Source organism: Eretmochelys imbricata, chromosome 9 (assembly GCF_965152235.1).
Source record: "Eretmochelys imbricata isolate rEreImb1 chromosome 9, rEreImb1.hap1, whole genome shotgun sequence".
NCBI lineage: Eukaryota > Metazoa > Chordata > Testudines > Cheloniidae > Eretmochelys > Eretmochelys imbricata.
The window spans coordinates 45,057,412-45,080,417 of record NC_135580.1 but is presented as its reverse complement, the minus strand read 5'-3'; positions in this window follow the sequence as shown (position 1 = coordinate 45,080,417).

Genomic DNA, 23,006 nt, shown 5'->3' with positions numbered 1-23,006 from the left:
TGTATGCCACAATTCTTTTCCTTTCTGAGATGTATATCCCATGAGTCTGAATCCATTAGTGATTGTGAAGTGCTCCGAGATGCCTGGGTAAAAGTGCTAGAATAAAGAGAAAAAATATTTTCCGAACAATCTCTGGAAGTGTTCCCAGCATTTCTCTGGGAATGTTAGCGAGCTCACCTCCCTCCCTCATTGCACATATGTATTCCCTACCCCCATATCACCCACAACACATTAGTGACTGCAATCATCATGTGACAATGCTGCCTTCTAAGACATAGCAGTGTCTGCCCATTTGGACTGACTGTTCATTTTCTCATAGGCAGCCAAAGGTTCATATTGTAGAATTCAAACATTTGAAAGTATCCGTCGCAAGTTGCACATGCAGAGAAACAGGAGAGGTGCTATCAGTACGTTAGTGTTTGGACTAATATAATAGCTTTGAGGTGAAATGCTAAACTGAAGTCCTGCACTGCTTAAGTAATTCTACAGCAAGAAATGTAATTAGAATGAAGAGATTTAAGTAGTTCTCTTCTTTAATTGAGATCTACTACAGTAAGGCACACACCATAGAATTTAATATAGAATTTAATTCCCTACTTTGCATTGGTGGGTTTGAGAGTTAGTTTCTATTGTCACTTTGATGAGAGGAACAGGCGGATTAGATTCATTTGGGGATGACAGTCCAAGGTTTAGATTACAATTGCTTCCATGGCAATGAACTGTGAGGACACAAAAATGCACTGTGATGTTATTCAGTGAACTGGGTGGGAAAGGCAGGTTAAGTTTGGAACTGGTTCTCATTTCACCATGGTCAAATATATTTTCATTTCCAATTCTGAATTACAGTTTATGTACAAAATTTGGGCTGTTGACCCCTAGATTTGTAATGCCTTATAAAATAAAGTTAATTCCCAACTCAAGGTCTGAAGCCATTATTAACAGGAGTAACATGGGCCAATACCCCATGCCTTGCACTGGATTTTACTCCATTGTTGACCAAAGCCTGTCAAAAATAGATTCCTCACCCCAGTGTCCCTGCACAGAGCTTCACACTGACATTGTGACATGCATGGAGTTGCCTGCAATGAATGAAGTTTGACTCCAATCCTTAGTGTCAGAGAGTTCACATCACTGAGGTTTAGCCAAAAGCCCTTTTTTCAGCTGAATTTGAGAAAAATGCGAGCTGTGCACCAAGCCAAACATTTTGGTGGGATTCATTGTATGTAATACACCAAATATAAGTAAATTACTACTACTATTCCAAGAATGGGAGCACAGGTCCTGTGGGAGGTAACAGCCCAGAAGCAAGCATCAGGTTTAGGCCAGGTTAAAAGGCTGAAGGTGGTTGGCCAGCATGCAGGAAGGGATGAGTCACATGAGGAGCTATGACTGCAGTTTGATTGTGACATAGTAATCTACCTTCCCCCTTGGTGCGCAAGATGGCATCACTGTAAAATTGAGTGCTGAGCTAACCAAAGGGCAAATCTCACCACCTCCTCAACAGCCACAGAGGATCCAGTATACTCCTGTTGTATAAGTAGGATTTGAGGAGACTGGACAGGGGCCCATATTTCTCATGTGCTAGGGAGCTCAGGGACACAGCTCAGTTTGGGAGACAAGCCCAGTTGATCCACTGGCCATTGCCTCGATGCTGCAGGTGCTTTGGGACAGTGGGACTATTGCAGTCACATGGCAGCAGTAGCAGTCATGGAACCTGGGCTGACGGGAGGATGCCTTTGACCGAGCCTCTACAGAAGCTGTATCAAGCTCAGTACTGGGGTTTGCTAAGGGAAAAGCACTGCACCCTAAATTCTGTCCCTTCAGGAAAGAAAAGTTTAAGGAGCAGCTGAGACTCCAGTTTACAATTTGATTAGCTGCATGACTTTTATTTATCCTAATGGCTTGAACAGCCTCAGCATCACATTACACGGATATACTAAAATGTGCTGACTTGACATTTCACCAAATCATACCAAGTTGAAGCCACAACAATACAAACATAGACAAAATATGGACACTGCTGAGGAGTAACAAGGAATATTTCCAAACCAATTATCACCTTCATCTTAATTAATCAGCACATCTCACTAGCAGGAAGCATTTATTGGATACTTGGATGGTAATCAAAACTGAATTACCATATTGAATCCACAACACTAATCAAGCAGAATATGCATCTTATAAGGAACACGTGGCAGTATATGCTTAAACACTCACCTCTCTTTATCAACATGCATGTTAACACTTATTCCCTCTTGGCTGAAGGAAGAGTGTTCAGAAGAATGCTAAGTTTCCCACAAGTCTTTCCCAAGAAATCTGTACTCCATCAATGTTTAAATCCCGCTCAAGGTAGGAAATATTTCCTGCTTTTTAATTTACAAGAAAATAGCATACTTTCATTACGTGGCTTATGCAGTTCCCTTTGGAGTCTTATATTTAGTTTCTCATATGTCAGCCTTTGTCTGCATAAAGCTTGTGATGCAGAATATAGCCCTCAACATAGTCAAGCATATAGTATCCCCATACTAGATATGGTCAAAGCTCAGTGTATGTCTCACTAATTTTCCTTTTTTCCTGGAAATGTGATTTACCGTCATTAAATGGGCTAGTTGTACTTCACCGTTAACAATCTGCAGAGCACCAGTTCTCATAAGGTCATTCAGTCACAGTACCAAGCCATGTCATGCACAAACATGTTTCAAGGGATATTACAAGAAAAACTGACTTTTCATATACAAGTGTGTGATTAAGATAGTCTGGGAAACAATATTCCTTGTAGAATTGCCTCTATCTTCTCACTTCTTAACAGCTCCTTGCTGCCACTGCCTGACAACCAGACACCACTGGGCCAAGTTTTTTGCAGCTGCAAATTAGCCCAGTCCCAGGGAAGTCATTGAAGCTCTGCCAATTTATGCCAGTAGAGAATTCAGCCCATTGCCTCTCAGCAGTTTACACAGCACGTGCTATCTGTTCATTTCTCCAACTCCATATGTTTTACCTTTAATTACAGCTACTGCTGACATGCTATGCTTTTGATAGCTACAGCGTTTCAAGTAAGTCACTCAATTTAGACAGAATGCTTGGCCTTACCATATGTAAGAAAATAAACATTGATTGTGTATTTAGTTTTCTATTCATCGTATCTACATTCACGTGTAGTTTGTATGACTTTTCCTTTCTCAGGGCCTCTGCCAATAACTTATTCATGCAAGTAGTCCTGCTGGAGTTCCAGCAGACATCTTAGTCAGAAAGTATTTGACTGCTGGATAATTTGGATGAGTGATTAGTCAGTGTGGGATTTGGGACTAGCAGGTGATTTCTGAGGCTAAGGACTTTGCAATCAATCTGTGGCTAGGTTTTTAAGTCACATGAGCTAGGTTATCTAGCCATTTTGCTCTGATCCCCTCATTCCTTTAGGTGTTGGAGAACTGCTTTCACCTGCTGTGAAGTCTGAACATTCAACAGTTAACAGGTTGAAAAAAGTTTAAAGTCATTTTCCTTTCAGATTGCTCGAGTTGTCCCATTTTCTAGCCATTCCTATTGGGTGTTGCTTTTGGTACCCTGACAATCCATTTGACAACATGGGAGGGTATACACTTCCCCTGGTGATGTGCCTTTTCCTCAATTAAAACCAAGAGGACTTTTATCATTATCTACTCTGACTGTTTGCATTCATACTGTTTGGGTTATATGTTTTGATTCACCCATTCCTAATACGCAATGAACACCACGAGGAACAAAGGTGGAGTTTGGAAACTTAAATTTAGCATCCCTTTATCTTCAAAGAAAGTTGGCCTTAAAAGTGAGCTTTGCTTTGGTATTCTAGGCCAACAAGAAGACTGACAACACCTGCCCAGCATAATAAACTCCTTCTCTCGTGTCTCATTTCACCAACCCTTTATTTCATTCCATGTCCATAAGTGGGGATTAAGGAAAACAGATGGAAGATATCCGGAATCTACCCTTCAACTCCTGTTCTCCAGCTCACGTCAGATATTCTGCTTCCTATGAGTCAACTGTGTTTTGTTTATGACATTTCTTTGGGACGAGGCAAAGAAGAGAACAAGTTCCAGATTGAACTCTCTGTGAGTCACTTCCACAGTTAGCATCAGGATCCTGTAAGGAGCAGGATTCCTCAGTCCTCTGTTGTATGAAACCCATTTTTTATAGTTTTATTAATCCAGGTCCTATTTCTGCTCCAACCGACGTCAATAATAAAACTCCTATGGGGAGCAGGAGAAGGCCCCTAACTGATTAGTAACGTAGGATTCAGGCAACGAACTACTGAGAATTTTGCCTGAGACTAGACCACTGATTACATTCTACTTGCTTACTGATGTAGGGCTCTGTACAAATGTTAATGTAATGAGCTGCATACATCCAGTTCTACTCCCCAAACCCCACGGACAGCATTGCACAATTAGCTGTGGGTTCCTTGTTTGTTTTTCTGATTTAATAACTATTGCTCACTGCCATAGTCAGGATATTTGAGGGACCAGTGAGCTGTTTGAGCATGTCAAGGCCCATAAAAAAAGTGGATTGAAGTCATCTAATCAAGCAGATTGCCTTTTCTTCATCCCTGTCTGACTTGGGTGATGGCATCTGTTACGAATTACACCTGGTAGGACACGCACACAAGTGCTACGAATTACACCTGGTAGGACACGCACACAAATGCTGCGAATTATACCTGATAGGACACGCACACCAGTGCTGAGAATTATACCTGATAGGTCACGCACAGTTCGAATCTAGGCTGAGGCACAGAAACAAAGTCCACAACTGCAGAGTTCCCAAAAGACACTAAGTTTATTACGCTCGAGCGTGGTGCCCCCCTGCTAGCCAGGAGGGGACCCTGAATGCAGATTATACAAAGATTATATACCTTTTAGCAAAGCATGTTGCCTTCGTGCATCGGAAACCTTAGCCAATAAACAAACCCTTGTTTTATCTACCACCTATCCCTGCTTGGTGCATTCCTCGTGCTATACCAATATATTAATTACACAGCATGGTCCTAAAGCCATGCATCAGTAACTTTTATTATCAGGATGGGAGGCCTCACATCAAGGCCAAGAAACCGGGAGTTAAAGACTGACAGAAACCAGATACTGGGAGACAAGGCAGGCTGGAGACAAGGAGGAGGATTTTCACAGGGATTCAATATCTAAGGATTACTCCTCCTGGTGTATGATGTGCTGGCATTTAAACAATGGTGGGCCCCAAACCAAAATGGAGTCACATGTGCTAACTTTTCCTTAACACATCACAGGAAGAAGTAGGGTCGCATTCTCACTACATCGCTCCCATGCATAATAGACCTTCTCATCTACAACTAGTAAGTCAATTACAACCCTTTGTTTCAGATTCAGTGCTTGTTCTGTGACTTTCAGGCTAGATTACATCAGTGCACTTTATATACGGATACCCATGCATCCTTAGTTCTGCCCTTTGTGTCCCCATTCTGGGTACTGAATACGAAGAAAAGATAGTCTTTAATTACATGATCCCATACTATCATCATGCATATGCAAGTAGGGACTCAAATTAAGGGTGAACCAGGAACTGTGAATCTGACATTTCTTAACCTTCAAGTGCTTGACTTTGCAACCTGAATAATGTTTTTAATGCCATTTTCTATGCAATTTATTTATGTCACAAATAATGCTCGGAGGCCCCAGTCATTATCAAGGGGCCATTGTTTTAGGTATTGTACAGAGAAAGACTGACCCTGCCCAGACAAGCTTAAATGTTAAGAATGGCATTAAATATTGCATGTGCATCGAAAGACTTTGTACTAGACGGGTTTTAGAAGCTTACAAAAAATGAAGTAATCAGCCTCTCAACAAACTGTCATTTGTCTGAGCAACTAAACACTATGTAATCATGGTGAAAGAGTGTTTATGTTTACAATACTTTTCTTGATCGAAAATTAGTTTTATAAATCAGATCATGGGCAGAAGAATTACACAGTCAAGGGTTCTAGATTATTAATGATCCCATTTGGTTGGCAAAAAAGTTTAAGAGCAATTTTCAAAGTCAAGAGCACAACATGTGAAAAACAAGTTTTAATTTTCTGCACACTCATAAAATCAGGGAACAGAAACAATCAAGTCAAGCCACAGCCTGAATTTGAAATATTTGACCAATCAGTCAATAGAGAAAAAAATGAATGTTATTTGTTCAAGTTGCAAAAACGGAATACATGCACACAAACTGCAGCAGTAGAAGGAAGCTGAATTCCTTGCGTATATTTCAAATGTTTGCTCAGCCACACCGTCACACAAGGCAGCTGTCTACAGAGTCCAAACTAGGCTTGTCAACTCTTCACTTCATGGGATGTGAGCAACAGATTGTGCAGGGCACGGGGGCACAATGGGACAGTGAAAAGAGTGAATGAGTGAGAGAATGAGACACTACAGTGAAAGGAAGACTATGATAAATGATCATTAGAGGAGGATGATAGGAGTAAAAGCAGAAGCATAGAATAAATAGCAAAACACATGGGGGAAGGGGGTGTCAGACTTTGCAACCCTTACTTTGAGTAGCTTTGCTCCTGTAAGAAATCTCCTTGGTTGCAGCAGAAGTCATCCATGCGAGGCCATGCTTATAAAGCAAGCAAGGAATGGAGAATCAGGCCCAAAAGAAGACCCAGAGCAAGAGAAAATTAAGTAGAAACCAGCTGGTCCTTCTGATACAGGGTAGAAAATATAGTGAAGGGACTGGAACTGAAAGACAGTAAAGGGGCCGGATGGGTAAAAATGTTTTTCCTTTACACGTCCTGAATTTTAATGATCTAAGTTGGAGGGTGGTAGGGAGGTGGAGAATGGTGCTGCTTGACTGGCGGGAAAGGAAGAAATAAATGGGAACCCTTTCTTTGTAAATCCCAGTTGCAAACTCCACTGAAACTGCTCCATCCATCCCCTCTTTGTTTTCACTCTGAAAGCTGGTCAGCCTATCGATTCCCCTTTGAAAGTACAACTCCTGGAGGGCTGCGTACTGCAGTGCGTTAATGCATTAGCTTTTCACCTCTGGAGATCTGGATTCAGAGCCTGAATTCACCACAAGGAAAAATGAGTTTGAGCATTTCATCCTGTTCATTAGTAGCCATGAAAAAAACAACGCAGAACTGAACACAAATGGAAGTTGCTGCCCAGACAAGTTCCAGGACTGGAATAACAAGTGTTACTGCTTTGACAAAGCACTTCAATTCTGAATTGTGTATGGGTAGCTCACACAGCACCTGGCTGCATTACACATGGCATAATCCACTGCTATTCAGTTCTCTGGTACTGATGAAAATTAAAGTCAGATTTCAGAAAGGAAACAGAACACTAAGAGGGGAATGTTGCATTAATAATCTGCAGAAATCAACTGCTTTTGCTGCCACTCTGTGGTGTGAATTAAAATTTATGGCAAAATTCTACACTCTAATCCACAGTGTAACTCAGAAGTAAATTTTGTGAGAGGCTCTGATCATTTGGAAGGAAATACAAATAGACACTATTGCATATCAAGATGCACAAGCTTTGAAATGTAACCTTGATATGTGTAAGCCAATTACCTTAATACGTTTAAGTCAATTTCCAAGGATTAACCCTTAGAGTTTTGTCTCATTAAATTCCAGAATGTGTTCTGTATAGTTAAATCTAGAGATTATACAAGAACAGTTTTCTTTACTGGTAGAGGGACTCCAGTGTATAAAACTGTATATTCCCCTTTGTTTTCCTCATTTTCCATGCTTCTTGTGTAACGCCAAGCACACTGGGGGCACTTAATTCCTGAACAAAGGAAATGTATATTTTATTGTATTGGTACCATAACTATGTGAAACTGATTAATAGCAATGGAGAAGGGAATAGACTCCTGTAGCTAGCTAGCTATGCAAATGTTAGCTTGAACCAAGACATATTAACCTCTCTCTACAGAATGAATCTCCAGACATTCCATTCAAAACACATGGACATTAACAACTGACATCAGGTCACATTCAGCTGCCAGCAGTAGTAAATGGATTATGTACGAGTCTGATTAGTATACAGAGGCCATAACAGTTGTTTAACAACTAACAGTCTCATACTGGTACAACTTGTATGTGTGAGAATCCTACAGACCAGAGTGATTTACAGTGCTGCGGCAGCAAAAACGTGGCTTCACTTTCTTGTCTACAAATTAATGCCAAACAATAGTGAATGCAAGCAACTGAAGTGACCATTCATGTTTCCATTCTAGTTTTCCAAAATTAGTGTGATGGGCAATAGCATCACAATAAAATATGAACTGCAGAGATGCCCAGTAGGTGGCGCCCAATCATAATGTTCCCCCTTGCAAGAGATTACTGTATTTGGTTTTGATAGTGCATCCTGATGGTTCCGGTCACTGATTTTTGACAAGCAGGGATTTGACAGAGAACTGACTTGTGATGAAGAATATCAATGCAAGTTCGTCTCAGAATTGCACAGTCTGTAAATGAAAACAAGCTGCTCCCGTCCCCACTGCAAGTGAGTGCATTCATGATCTCTTCCAAATTTCTTCCATGCAAAGTTTGGTGGGACCCAGTGAACTATCTATCCTTAGGGCTGGTGCACCACTCAGAACAACTCAGACCCTTGCCACTAGGGGTCTCTACTTGAGTATTTCTAGTGAGTCTGCTAGTCCCTCCTATCTGATCCTCTCCTGCCTAGAAGACAGGCTGGTGCACTTGGTTAAAGGAAAAATCAGCTGGTACTGGCAGTGCAGAGACACAAGCAACCCAGGGTGACAGGGAGAAGCCATTTTCTGTTTCTTCCAACCCTGAATTAAGTAAACCCCATAAAATCCTTATGGGTATTTCATGTTTCCAGCTCCCTATATTTCCTCCAGCACCCACACAGGTAGAAAGGGATATTTCTGACTGCATTTGCTGACTGTTGGATTGTGAGGGTGAAAGCAAACATTTGTGAAGGGAAAAAGGTTCCCTCTTCAGGGTTCTCAGCCCTATTATAGATTGTTTTTAACCAGAGTTGAAAAGAAGCCTCTGAGAAAGTATATGTAAACTGATTTAGGCCAGCCTGGTAGACTGGTTCAGACTCCTAGCACTAAGTTTGCTGTGTGTAAATCAATTACTGCTTTTACTTCGGAATCTGGATTGAATGTGCCTAAATTAAAAATTTCTCCCTGGCACAACATGGGAGACATATTCTGTTTTTGGATTCAAGACATTTTGTGTGAGTAAGCCTACTTCTGTGTGGAACTCTGCAACATTCTGGCTTATCTACTGCAGCTGTGCCTCAGTTTCCACACTGGAGATAGAACAATTTGGCCCTCCAGCCATGCCAAAATCTCTCTCTCTCTAGGGCAAACAATCCATAAATACAAGATTTCCAAAACAAGTCCTGCTCCCCACCAGCAGAGCAATCCTTCCCTTCTCTCTGAACCTTTTTCTGGATAAGATGGAAACTTTTCACACGTCAGGTGTTCAAGCCATCCTTCACATTCCTACAGTCACAACTTGCCTTTAAGTCCTCCCATCCCGTGCCTACTCCAGGTTTTGCCATGGAGCCCACTCCCTCCCACTACTCCAGGCTCTGACACCAGGCTGAACTAAGCACCTGTCCATTCCAAACTCCGAAAATTACCCTACTTCCTTTATCCTAGAGCCACCTCCATCTAGGCTTCTTCCCTGACTCCCATTCAGACTGCAAGCACCCTGCCAGTCTTCAGGCCATGCCCACCTCCTGGTCCCCGCAGAGCTTCCCTACCAAGCTGCTACTTTCCCAGATCTCTCCGCTCTAAGAAATGGAACCTGCCTTTTATTTCCACTTCCTCATTCCCAGCAAGCCTTTCTGCAAAAATCAAGCAGATGCTCAGCAGCAGAGGTGCAGTCTTATGTAAAAGACCTGCCCCCTGAGGAATTGTTTTCAAGAGGCGAGAGCTACACTCAGGCAGAAACAAAAAATATGGCTCCCTCATTGCCTGGCCAGGTGGTTCTACCTCCAAACGTAGAAGAACTCCTGGGTTCAAACTGACTTGGTACCACATGACATTGTGATTAAAAAACTAGAATGATATAAAATTAACATGGCACACATTAAATGTATTAAAAAACGACTAACTGATAGGTCTCAAAATGTAAACAGGGAACTCTCAAATGGGTGTGTAGCTAGTGGAGTCCTTCAGGGATCAGTTCTTGGCCCTATACTATTTAACATTTTTATCAATGACCTGGAAAAAAAATCATAGAATCATCACTGATAAAACCTGCAGATGACGCAAAAATTGGGGGAGTGGTAAATAAAAAAAGAGAGAGATCTAGATCAGTTGGTAAACTGTTTGCTTGCATCCAATGTGGGTTTTAATATGGTTAAATGTAATTACATACATCTGGGAGCAAAGATTGGAGGCCATACTTTTAGGATGGGGGATTCTATCCTGGGAAGCAGTGACTCTGATAAAGATTTGGGGGTCATGGATGATAATCAGCTGAACATGAGCTCCCAGTGTGATGCTGTGGCCAAAAGGGTAATGTGATCCTTGGATGCATGAACAGAAGAATCTCAAGAAGGTGAAGAAAGGATGTTTTATCTCTGCATTAACATTGATCCAACAGCTGCTGGAATATTGTATTCAGTTCTGGTGCCCACAATTCAAGAAGGAAGTTGATAAATTGGAGAGAGTTCACGGAAGAGCCACAAGAATGATTAAAGGATTAGAAAGCATGCCTACGGTGATAGACTGATCTACTTGAGTCTATTTAGCTCCACAAGAAATGGTTGATTGCAGTCTAAGTATCTACATGAGGAAGAAATATTTAATAATGGGCTCTTTAATCTAGCAGAAAAAGGTATGACACGATCCAATGACTGGAAGTAGAAGCTAGACAAATTCAGACTGGAAACGTGTCAGTTTTTAACAATGAGGGTAATTAACCACTGGAAGAATTTACCAAGGGTTGAGGTGGATTCTCCATCACTGACAATTTTTAAATCAAGATTGGATGTTTTTCTAAGAGATCTGCTCCAGGAATTATTTGGGGGAAGTTCTATGGCCTGTGCTGTACAAGAGTTCAGACTGGATGATCACAATAGTCCCTTCTGGCCATGGAATCTCTGAATAACCAAATTTAAGCTCACTCACGGAACGCAAACCACCAGGGGAAAAGGTGTCAGACAGTCGCATGCTGGTTGCTACACTCATGTTCATTCTGTCGATCATGAAGCTGATGGAGGATGTCAATGAGGTTGGTAACAATGTGCAAGTCTGGTGAGATACAGCTCTCTCTCCAGCCTAATACCTTGCAGCGCAGGAGAAAGTGGCTGAACTAATGCTCCTTGGCGGCCTTTGTCACTCAAATTCCTGCTGCCCCAAAATGGAGACTTCTCCAGTGGATTGACAAGGTTTGGGGAGGCAGTCTGAATGCAAGAGGACAGGCAGCCAGCCAAAATTTCTTTCCACCAATAAGAGGTGAGAAAGATTTAGGTCACATCGGAGTCCCAAGGCATGGCCGGAACAGGCTTTGTGCTGAAACCATGCACAACTCAGTAGTTCTGGCACAGTTTCACCTGGAGTACTGACTCATTTGAACACAAAGCTTCATATGAACCTCACTGGTTGTGAAACTGAAATTCACCTCAGACTAGTCATCTTGAAGAGTCTAGCATGAATCAAAACCCAGCAAGTTCTGCACAGCTCCACTCAGTCTCACAGCAATTAAAAGTGTCATTTTGATGGATTTAGTTGCTTTGTGGATTCCCCAAAATAGCAATTTTAATGCGTCTGTTTGTCTAGCTTTGACCCTCCTTAGGTTTACAAGCTGGGTGAAAGTTTTCCTTCAAAATTAAAGAAAAAATCAATCCCAAAGTAATATGCTCATTGGCCAGGCACAGCTCACTCTGTTCTTGCACAGTAAATACTTTTTCTTAATCCGGCCTCTACTAAACAGTTACAAAGTAAGGGGAAGAGCTTCACTAGCCCTACCTATGGGGTTTGTGAGCTCCAGGGAAGGCATATGTACAGTGGGATCAACTCAAAAGCACACAGTTTTGACAGGTGGAATTGAGCATAAAGTGACTAAACTGATGACACCTAACAAATGACCAGCAGGGTGATTTTGCATGGTAGATGCTCAAAGCGTGTCTATAAATCAATGAAAGAAAATGTCAGCATGTGACTTGCCTCATATTGCCGGTTTTCTCTGTTGTAAGTTTAAAAAAGCAGAGAGGTCACGGGACTATTTATGGGTTCATCCATTTCTCCCCTTGAAAGAACTGGTCACTCTCAAGATCCCATAAATATTCATTTTCTCCTGCAAGTTTCTGCTACATTGCTTCCTTGTAAAGTGCAGGATCCTTTGTATTCATTCAACCATTACTTGAGACCTCAGATCACCACATGCTGAAGACGACTCCAAGACTCCCTAATAGAGCCTGGCAACTTCTTCAGTCTGCAAGGGACAATCCCGGGAAGCAAGAGCAGGACTAACTGCACCCAAGGATACTACATGACACCTATTCAATATTTGCTGCTATGACTAACAGTTACATTGCTAAAATCCATTGTCATCCAGCCAGTCAATTTATTCTATTCCTGTAATCCATTGCATTCTAAACATCCACCAACTGCTCCTCCCTTTGCCACCCTCCCCTCATATCGTCCCCAAAATAAAGAGAGCTGTAGCAAGTTTAACAAACTGGGTTCTAGAAAACAGGGGAGGAGGCACGTTCATCCTCTGGGTCCTCCTGTTTCAACTAGTCATAAGCCATTTGTAAATCACAGAAACTGGTAAGCAGAATTGGGGAAGAGGTTTAGGAGCCAGTGAAATAGCCGGACAATATCCCAGACCAGTGATGCAGTGGTCAGTTGGTGCCATAGTAACTTGCTCAAAACTTTTTGCCACTGGTTCTATCAGTCTCCTTGGGTGGACAATTAAAACTTGCCCCAACTAGTTAAGCACACTCCAATTCCAAACTGCAGGTGGAATAGCCTTTTAGTCATAGTATCTATTTACCTCCCTACCTCCAAACCCACTGCAAACATAGATCAAATGTTGCCAACGATATGTTCCAAACCAGAAGCTATTTGGAACGGTCCCCTCCTTTTCATGGTAGCCAAGAACTCTTGAGTCAGCACAGAAGAATTGTCATCAGAAGAACTGTCATCTGCATGGACAGTGATGTCACTGAGCACTCTGAGCCTGAGCACTTTCAGTGTCACCACCGTGAGGAACCCAAGAAACGCTCTGTGGTACTGTCGAGTAGGATATATAACTTGTCCTCATTCAGTGCTCCTTTCCTCATGCCTGCAAGAGGTGAGCTAGCATTTTTAGAGAGTCACCAAGTTATCCTCTCTGGTTTCCCTGTGTGTACTTTTCAGTGCCTCTCTTTTTGACTGAGTTCTTTGGATCAGGGACTATCAATTTGTATCATGTACACCTGCCAAACACATTGATGGGGTGCAGAATCATTTTAAAACAAATGAAAGAAGAACAGGATCCATAGAGAAAAATAAACATTTCAGAACTTTCCCCTACTGTAGCCCTTATTCTTTATAGCTCCTGTACTATAAAGGTGCAAGAAAAGGCATCCTTTTATGCTAGGTACTGTTCAAACCAGTAACAAAAAAAGATACTCTACCCCCACTGAGCTTAGCCAAGCACAGCCGAGATGGTTGGGGACGAACTTACCTAGCTAATTGTCTAGCGCATTTCCAGTGGAATCCCAACCATAATTGAAAAGCTGAAAACCCCAAGGGTGGCATGTAGCAACACCATTACTTCTTCAACATCTTCATTAATGATCTGGATAATGGAACAGACTGCACCCTCAGGAAGTTTGTGGATGACTCTAAGCTTGGGGGAGAGATAGATACACTGGAGGGTAGGAATAGGGTCCAGAGTGACCTGGACAAATTGGAGGATTGGGCCAAAAGAAATCTGATGAGGTTCAACAAGGACAAGTGCAGAGTCCTGCACTTAGGACGGAAGAATCACATGCACTGCTATAGGCTGGGGACAGTGCAAGTGGCAAGTTCTGCAGAAAAGGACCTGGGGATCTGCGATAATGAGAACAGTAAAATTTTGAGCTGATCATCAAGCATCGGAAGTTTTCTCAGAGCTAGACAAGTTTAAAATTCATATATAAAGTATTTACAAAATGTTACTGTATCTCTATACTAAAATGTGGGAATGAAGGAGGACAGGATCTGACAACATTAGAGGGCTGTATTCTGACTGCAGTAGTTTACTAGTATCTTGCACTACAAGAATAAGGCTCTTGTATTCCACTCCCATCACTTCTGAGAAGAGAGATTCTTATTCATACAGTACTGGAAGTCTAGAACTTAACCAATTTCCCTTCTTAAAAGGCTTCTTTATCTGAATGACTGCAATAGGATGAATTTCCTTCTCAGAATGCAGTAGTTATTTTACTGACATAATTAATGAGTCTTTTCAGAGAAACCAATGGGAAGTCTGCACTTGTCCTTTCGCGGATGCTAAGGAAAGACTGGCAGTGAAGTATCATGGTCAATGATGACTTTTATATAATTTGTGCTCGCATGGAAGAGTAGTGTATGTTAGAGTTATTAGTTGTGTCATGGCAGTGGCAAAATTTCTGATGTTTACCTAAGCTCCATACTGTATATAAATTCAAGCTGAAAACAAAGTTATAATAGAAGCATATCTTTTCTCTTCATTGCTGAAAATTTAGCAGCCATTAAATGTCATGTGTAAATTTCCTGAACGTGCCAGTAGCAATTTAAAAAGTTGATAATGTTCTCAATGTGTTTTGGCATCAGTGTGTGGTAAGGGCCAAATGCCACAGTGGTCTATGCAGCTCTTTAAAAAGTGACTTGTTCCTAGAAATGCATCATGCATTCCTCTTTAGCCTCAGATACATATAACTGGATCAGTAAATTTGCCCACATTTCAGATGAAGGTACTGTAGAAAAAAAGGCAACTTTATAAAGGCATTATACATTAGTTTCTCAATATAAAATCTTTTAAAGTTCATGTCAGAAGAGGCAATTATTCCTGACCTTAAGTGAAAAAGCCCACTCCCCCTTCTCTTATCTGGAGATGGCAATCCATATGCATTTGTACAAAATGTCTCCTAATCCAAATAATCCAACCTCAAAATTTCTGCACCCTAACGGATGCTCAGCATAAAAGATTTGGGATAATCTCTGAGGGTCAATAATGGGAGTAATCTTGTTTGACAAACACCTGCTGCATGGGTTTTCTAATATAGTTTAAATAGTTGTATTTACCTTCACCTCAGCATTTGCACTCAAATCTCAAAATGAATGGTTCTTGCGTGATCATATAAAAATAGTGTAATTTCTTTTGAAACATCAAACTCCTGGGATTAGCGAAATGAGGATAGTTTGCTTGTGAAACTGTACAGCTGTCGTAGAATAGAAATATAAAATGTGAGAAGGAGGCAAAGAATGAAGCCAGTTTTGCGCATAGTGAAGTGAAGGTAAAGTTCACACCTTTTCAGAGGAGCCCTACCACAATCTGTCACAAGAAGCAGAGCTCTGGTGCCGAGCTGCCACAAGAAGCAAGTGTATAAATTCAGCCTTGTTTCACTGACATGTATGCACATACCACAAAATACAGCGACCTCTTTTGCTTTCTTTGGAACCTAATCTCCTAGTAACAGTGCATGTCACAATGGAGAGTCCAGCACAGAAGTCAATATGATTTTAACTTATTTGTGGGGTGCAATTGTGTCTGGGATAGCCAGAATCTGCCCCAATGGAAAATTACCAAAAATTGTTTTGGTTTCTGGTTTCTTGCTGAAAGTTACATTTTTCCCAGCAACATTTTCATTTGATGAAGAGCCAGAGGACATCTGTGAGGATGTCATAATGGAAATTAATACTGTCTAAATTAGCATCCTCTTCTGTGGCTGTTGTTTTGCAGCTACAGGGAATTTAGCTAGTGGTAACACAACTCCTCAAAAGGTTTTCCCTCTACAGCTGGAGGATGGGGACAATCCAGTCCTGTGTTTCTTCAAATCCACCCACCAGACTCCTCCCCCAGTTTCTCATTGGGTCACTCTAAAATATTGACCCAAGGAGGGATTAGGTAACAGTTGTCCCCCAAAAATCAGTACTTTGAGAATCTGTCGGAAGCCAGAATTTCATCTTGCTAGCATGATTCGCTGCAGCGTCTTCTTACAGTTTAATTGCTTTATTCCCTTACAACCCCACTATGCATTTCGCGGTTCTGAGCCTCATGGATATTATGCTGTCCTCCAATGCAGTAATATAAATTATACCCGGCATCACTGAGTTCTTTCAGTTTGCAAATGCAAGTTTCATCTTAAATGTGTGTGGTCTTGGCTTATTTCTCAGCTTTCAGAATAGTGGCCCACATTCCCAGGGCATCAAAAGAACTTGGCATGGTTAGTGCAAAAGTGTTGCAGGACTGAATGACTAAAGAGAGAGAGACCTAGTAGAAAATTGTTTTGTCAGATCAAGTATTGCTTATGGCATGCAAGTCTAGTGAAGGAACCTGCTGTACTGAGTGAGTAAAAGAAATCTATTCAATAGGTATTTTTTCAGTTCTTATAAAGGCTGTTTTTTTCAGAGAGTTTCTGACAGACAAAGGGAGCTCAACCCATTGCAAGCCACCCATCAAAAAGAATCTGGTACCTTATGGTTTGCTGAAAGACCTGTCCACACTTACTGGCCTCCAGTAACATTTCACCACTGTCACCATCAAGAAGAATTTCACTTGCAAAATTGCTTTATGTGAAAAGAAGCTACAAAAGTCATTTCAAAACCAAAAATTTAGCTGAAGTCCATCTTCAGTAGTTACTACAGTGCAACCACTTTCATGCAGCTTTAAAATATAATTCCCTCGATAACTTTCTGATAGCTCAACATGGAACTGCAGTTACAAACCTCAGAGGAAAGTCATGGGATAAGAGGGAAGGTCATCTCGTGGTTCAGTAACTGGTTAAAAGATAGAAAACCATTTTCATAATGGAAAGAGGTAAATAGCAGGGCCCCCCAATAATCTCTACTTGGAGCTGTGCTGTTCAAAATATTCATAAATGATCTTGAAAAGGGGGAGAACAGTGAGGATGCAAAAATTGCAGATGATACAAAATTACTCAAGATAGTTAAAACTAAAGCTGACTGCAAAGAGTTACAAAGGAATCTCACAAAACTGGGTGACTGGGGGACAAAATGGCAGATGAAATTCAATGTTGATAAGTGCAAAGTAATGCACATTGAAAAAAACAAAGCATACAAAATGATGGGGCCTAAATTAGCTGTTATCACTCAAGAAAGAGATCCTGGAGTCACCATGGACAGTTCTCTGAAGACATCTGCGCAATGTGCAGCGACATGCAAAAAACCAGGATGTTAGGAACCATTCAGAAAGAGATAATAAAACAGAAAATATCATAATACTGCTATATAAAACCCTGGTGTCACTCTGTCTGGAGTGGCTCACGACCCTAAATGCCAACCTCAGAGCAGACTGTCAAGAGTAGACACCCCAAACTGGCTGTATGTTCCATAATTAGATTTCAGCAACCCATTAACAAGTGTGAAATCCTAAAGCACAACAACGGTCTTACCATGGAGTCACAGACAGTCCCCTTGGGCAGTCCAGTCTATCTTGCCACCCACTCAGTCTGGACTATGTAATAGATGGTCACTTTACACCTAAAATCACAATATTCAGGTTACTCCCAGTCCCAAAGGACCAATCACTTACCCCAGGTCAATAGTACTCAGATCTCAAACCACAGACAACACCTGTAGCCAATGCTATAATAAACTAACCAAAGATTTAACTAAGAAAATAAATGAGAAGTATTTACAAGGTTAAAACAGGAAACATACACACACACAAATGAGTTACAGTCTTAGATTTAAAAAGGTAATATAGCACGAATATCTATTTTAACTATATTACCCAAAAGGTAAGCCATACTAGTTTCCAGATATGTATGTTAGTCTTCAGTGAGGCCTGGGGTCTTGGCATGAGCAGACACCTGGTCTACCAGCATCACACATAGTACACCCACACTTTGAATACTTAGTGAAGTTCTGGTCATCCCATCTCAAAAAAGGTACATTAGAATTGGAAAATGTACATAAAAGGGCAACAAAAATTATTAGGGGCATGGAACAGGATGAGAAATTAAAATGACTGGGACTTTTCAGTTTAGGAAAGAGATGACCAAGGGGTATATGATATTGGTCTAAAAAAGTGGAGAAAGTTAATAGAGAAGCGTTATTTACCTCTTCACATAAACACAACAACATCCAATGAAATTAATAGGCTGCATTTAAAGCAAACATAAGGAAGTACTTCTTTCCACAATGCACAGGCAACCTGTGGAAATTGTTGCCGGGGGGCGTTGTGAAGGCCAAAAGTATAACTGTGTTCAAAAAAGAATTAGATAACTTCATGGAGGATAGGTCCATCAATGGCTATTAGCCAAAATGGTCAGGGACACAACCTCAGGTTCTGGGTGTCCCTAAATCTCTGATTGTCGGAAGCTGGGACTAGACAACAGGGGATGGATCACTCAATAGTTACCCTGTTCTATTCATTTCCTCTGAAGCATCTGGCATTGGCCATGGTTGGAAGACAGTATACTGAGCTAGATGGACCATTGGTCTGACCCAGTATGGCCATGAAACTGAGTGACTGTACTGCACTCTGATCCAAGAAGCGTTACATTTATGGCATAGACAGTATAAGGAAGGGAAAACTTATGACAAGACTCTGGCCAAAGTGATTTTTATGGTTCCCAAACTTAACAGCTAGCAAAGCATCAAGGTGGAGACTATGGGCGTGTCTACACTGCACGTCTCCACTGATTATAGCACAGGTAGGCATGTCCGTGCTAGCTAGATTAAAGCTAGCATAAGTATACCTACCTGTGCTGCAAACATACCTTTACTTGCAGCGTAGACATACCTTATGTTCTAGAGCTGTGCAAAGCCCATGATTTTCCTTTTGTTTCAAGAACAAAGTGCATTTCAGGTTGCATGAAAGTCCAAGTACAATTAAGTTTAAACTGCCAAACTTTTCCTGGTTTGCACTCAAACAATAAATAGGCCCAAGTTCAGTCAAACTTCACCCAGATTTGCTTGAAATTTGGAAAACTTTCAGCTACCATTGTCCAAATTTGGTGTTCATATCAAAGTCTGGAAAAATAAGGGACAGCTCTTACATTCTTGCTCATGCATCTTCCCCTTTCCCAATCACATAAAATTGTTAACATCTTCATAGTTAAAGAAAAATTTAAACCTATTGGATCTGAAACCAAGTGTTTGTTCTAAACCACAAGTACAGAATTTTATTTTATCTTTAAATATTTTAGATATTTTAAACTACAAAAAAAATTGATGGGGGCAAAAATGAGCCCCCTCCAAAATTTCAGTGATTTCTTTTTTACCCCTGTAATTTAAATGTCTTTGTTTTAACTCTTTACACTTTAGAGGGAGATGTAGATCTAAACAGCTTTTGCCTAAGTTAGCTTAGAGTTTAGAAGTAAAAAGATAGTACTATGCCATTATGTGGTAACCCCCATGAAGGGTTCAGGAAACGCTTGCTCACTAGAAGCAGTTCTCCAAATGGGCCAATAAGCAGATTTTAAGAGGTTGGAAAATTGAAAATACTCAGAAAGGACGTCACACTTATGGCCCCTCTACCCTGGTTTGTAAATCAGAACAGATCGCTTGTGGCACTTGTTTGATAGGTGCCTGTCTCCAAAAAGAGATCTAGAGATTATCTACACCATAAAACAAGATGTACTTGGGTCTTACTACTTTATAAGCAAAGCTAATCTTTATTAATCAGTTGCCATGGAAACTTCCCAGCCATGGGAAAGCTATGTCTGGTACGCAAGGATCAAAATACAAACTGCTTTCAGTAAATGACTTAATCATGATTTGGATGTTTAGCCAAACAGTAAGCAAGGCAAAAGCTTGTCTGTTTCAGCAAGTCACATCCCACTGAACAGATTTCAGAGAAACAAAAGCCACAGAGGTTTTAAACTAAAAAGTGTTTAAACATTGGAAAGTGTTTCAGATATTCAAAATGATAAGTATTGCAATTCTTCCATTGCTTTCGTCCAAAAGTTTTAACATGAACTAATTAGTCCTTACGTATGTAACGCCTGAAAGTGCTAAGCCAGCAGTATGTCCGTAGAGGAAGCATGGACCAGCCACAGAAATAACATGGCTGAGGAGCCAATGTTCTACCTGCTGGGTGGGGCATGTTGGGGGGGGGCCCAGTGGAGGGGTAGAAAGGCAAGCGTCTCATTTAGGGTCTTTTATTATGTCTACAGAGAGGAGAGGGAGGTGGAGCCTCCTCACATGCGGGAGATGGGAAGGGATGTTATCCCAGCTTGGGATGGCTTTCTTTCCTCTGCTTAGAACCTTTGGGGTGAAGTATAATTGTCCTAAGGGTCTTATGGTTTAAGTCTGATGCTGAGAAAGGCTATCAGGGAATCCCTTCATCGACCACTGAAATGCCGCCACACCACAGGTGAAACAAAACTAAACAAAGCAACGTCACATTGATACAGCTCAGTAGAATTCTGTACCCAGCTGAAGTTGCTGAGCAGGGAGAATGTAATGGTTAGAGCTGGAATCTGGCCAACACAAATGACAAAAACTGAGAGGCTGATAATCTTGTTTCCAAGTGTGGTGTTCTGTTTTTTGTTTTTTTCCTGAGAGGGGTGCAGGGTTTTTAGTCTTCTGGCTGATTCGTTTAACATTGTGAAATAATTGTGACACCCATCGTGTCATATGGTGAGAAAATCCGGAAGCGTAAAAAAAAAAGAAAGAAAGAAAAAAAGTTTCATTGTCACTGTAAACCCCACTCCCTTGCAAAAACAAAGCCATGATGTGCTATGCAACTTGCTTCCTCACATAAACACGAGTTTGGATTGTCCTTTGAGTTTTGTTCTGTTTAAATCTCTGACTAAGATATAGGTATAGAATGTTTACCCTTAGCACTATAGCCAAACATCTACAGACTTCCCTCTCTATAGCTGTATTAAAATCAGTATATTACAATGCAAAATGCAGTGCATTTTGGTCAGTTCTTTAATTTCAGTCAGTTGCATACCTTTAACCAATGTGCTTAGAGGGAAAGTGCCAAAGACTTGAGTGGAAAAGTCTCTTACTTCACACCTATTTGAAATTATACTTCCAGTTCAGACTAGACAGTTGTATGTGTCACCAAACATGGGTCAAGCCTGATCTTTGCTCTGAGTAATATAGTATTTAACAATGTTTAGTACTTACCCAAATCCTTCAGTAAACGTGAGTTTTCTAGAATAACTTTGGTCCTGATTGAATATTATGGACTCTAAAGTCTTAGGTAGAGCTAATCATACACGGCTTCGAGCCCAGAGGTATGTTCTGCTCTAAAGTACATTCCAGCTTTCTCTGGTTGAAACTCCCACTGTGCAGAGGACCTAACTACTTAAGCCCTAACTACTTTAGTCCCTCAACATGGTGGATAGGTGCTCTGGACCTTTATAGAGGGGCCCCCAATTTTACCCTCAATGCACACACTGATTCCACTACCTTTGATGACTGTTCAGCATGCATAACAAAAGGGAACTTATTCCTATGAGTGAAAGTATTTGTAGACTCACTGTTGAATTAATTAACATACTTTTTATAAATCAGGTTAAGGTTTGGCATCTGCTTTCTACTGTACATCCTTACAGTTATCAGTGGTATGCTGAAGTGTGGAATGGGGTGTTGTCTTATGGTGACATACAAAGCTGTATGATTTTCATTAAAATTGTCCATGCATGCAAGAAATAAATAAATAGCAAAAGGCAAAGTCATTTGACAGTAATTGCTAAAAAGAGAACAAAAGCTCAAAGACAGGTGTATCTCATTCATTGGGCAGCTGCACAGTTAACTTTCCCTAGTTATGGTCAGAATATCTTATTTCTGGTATAAAATATCCTAAATTTGACTATATCCCATCACTTTTCTCCCTTTTTACCATATGGTGACTTTTGCTAAGAATTTGGTGAAACAGAATTTAAGCCTATATATCAAGATAGCCCTTAATGAGGATCATTTGCCTTGTAAGTATAATTTTATAAATTTAATTATATTTAGTCTAGAATTTGAGATGGTTAATAAGAGTTTTATACCCTATTTAATCTTAACAGGTTTTCCCTTGAGAGATATGGTCATTCTCTGAATTGGAGGGTATCTGACCCTTCTCAACGACTGTACAGAAGACCAAACTTTCAGCCAGGCTCAAGACAGTTTTTGAATGCCCAACTGATTGCGGCTCCAAAATGAGTTTTTAAAAAAATGTGTGTGCATGTGAGTCATGTAGTTGGACCGGCACTGAGCGCCCCGATTTCTGCACACTGCTGGCTATTCACACCTTGAAACTTTCTGCATGTAGGCACACTGGATACACATGGCCAGGTGTTCAGCTGGCATAAATAGATGCAGCTCCGTTGAAGTCAGAGGAGCTCTGAATCTTGCCCATAAAACTAGAGGCCAGGACTGAAATCTTGGCCATGTATTGTCTATTTAATATTTTAGATCCAGGAAATTGGGAAGATCCAGCTCCTATAAGAGCTTGGGGGCAGATGTGTCTTATTCCAGTCTCTCTTGATATCTGCAGTCCATTCCCACTCTACTTTTCCACTGATAGTTTTGCAGTAATACAGAAGTCTATGAGCTGAGATCTCATTGGAGAGGGAAGAAAGCAGTGTGGTTCCTTATAAACCACATATATATGATCTGGCTCTATTTTACTCAAAGCATGGATGTTGCCTCCAGTTTGCCACTGCAGAAATGTGTGTGGTGTGAATACCCAGGATACGTATCTAGTGGTGGCACTCCAACATTAATGGATAATTAACTGGGCCCCTAACCACTTAGGTTCATGGTAGAAAGTTGCTTTGTGGATAGCGTTTAAGGCAAAGCAGTATTCTAGCAGAAAGAGGGAACAGTCTCCTGCTGTTGGAACAGGAACTGGCTGCACTTCCAGCCGTAAACTT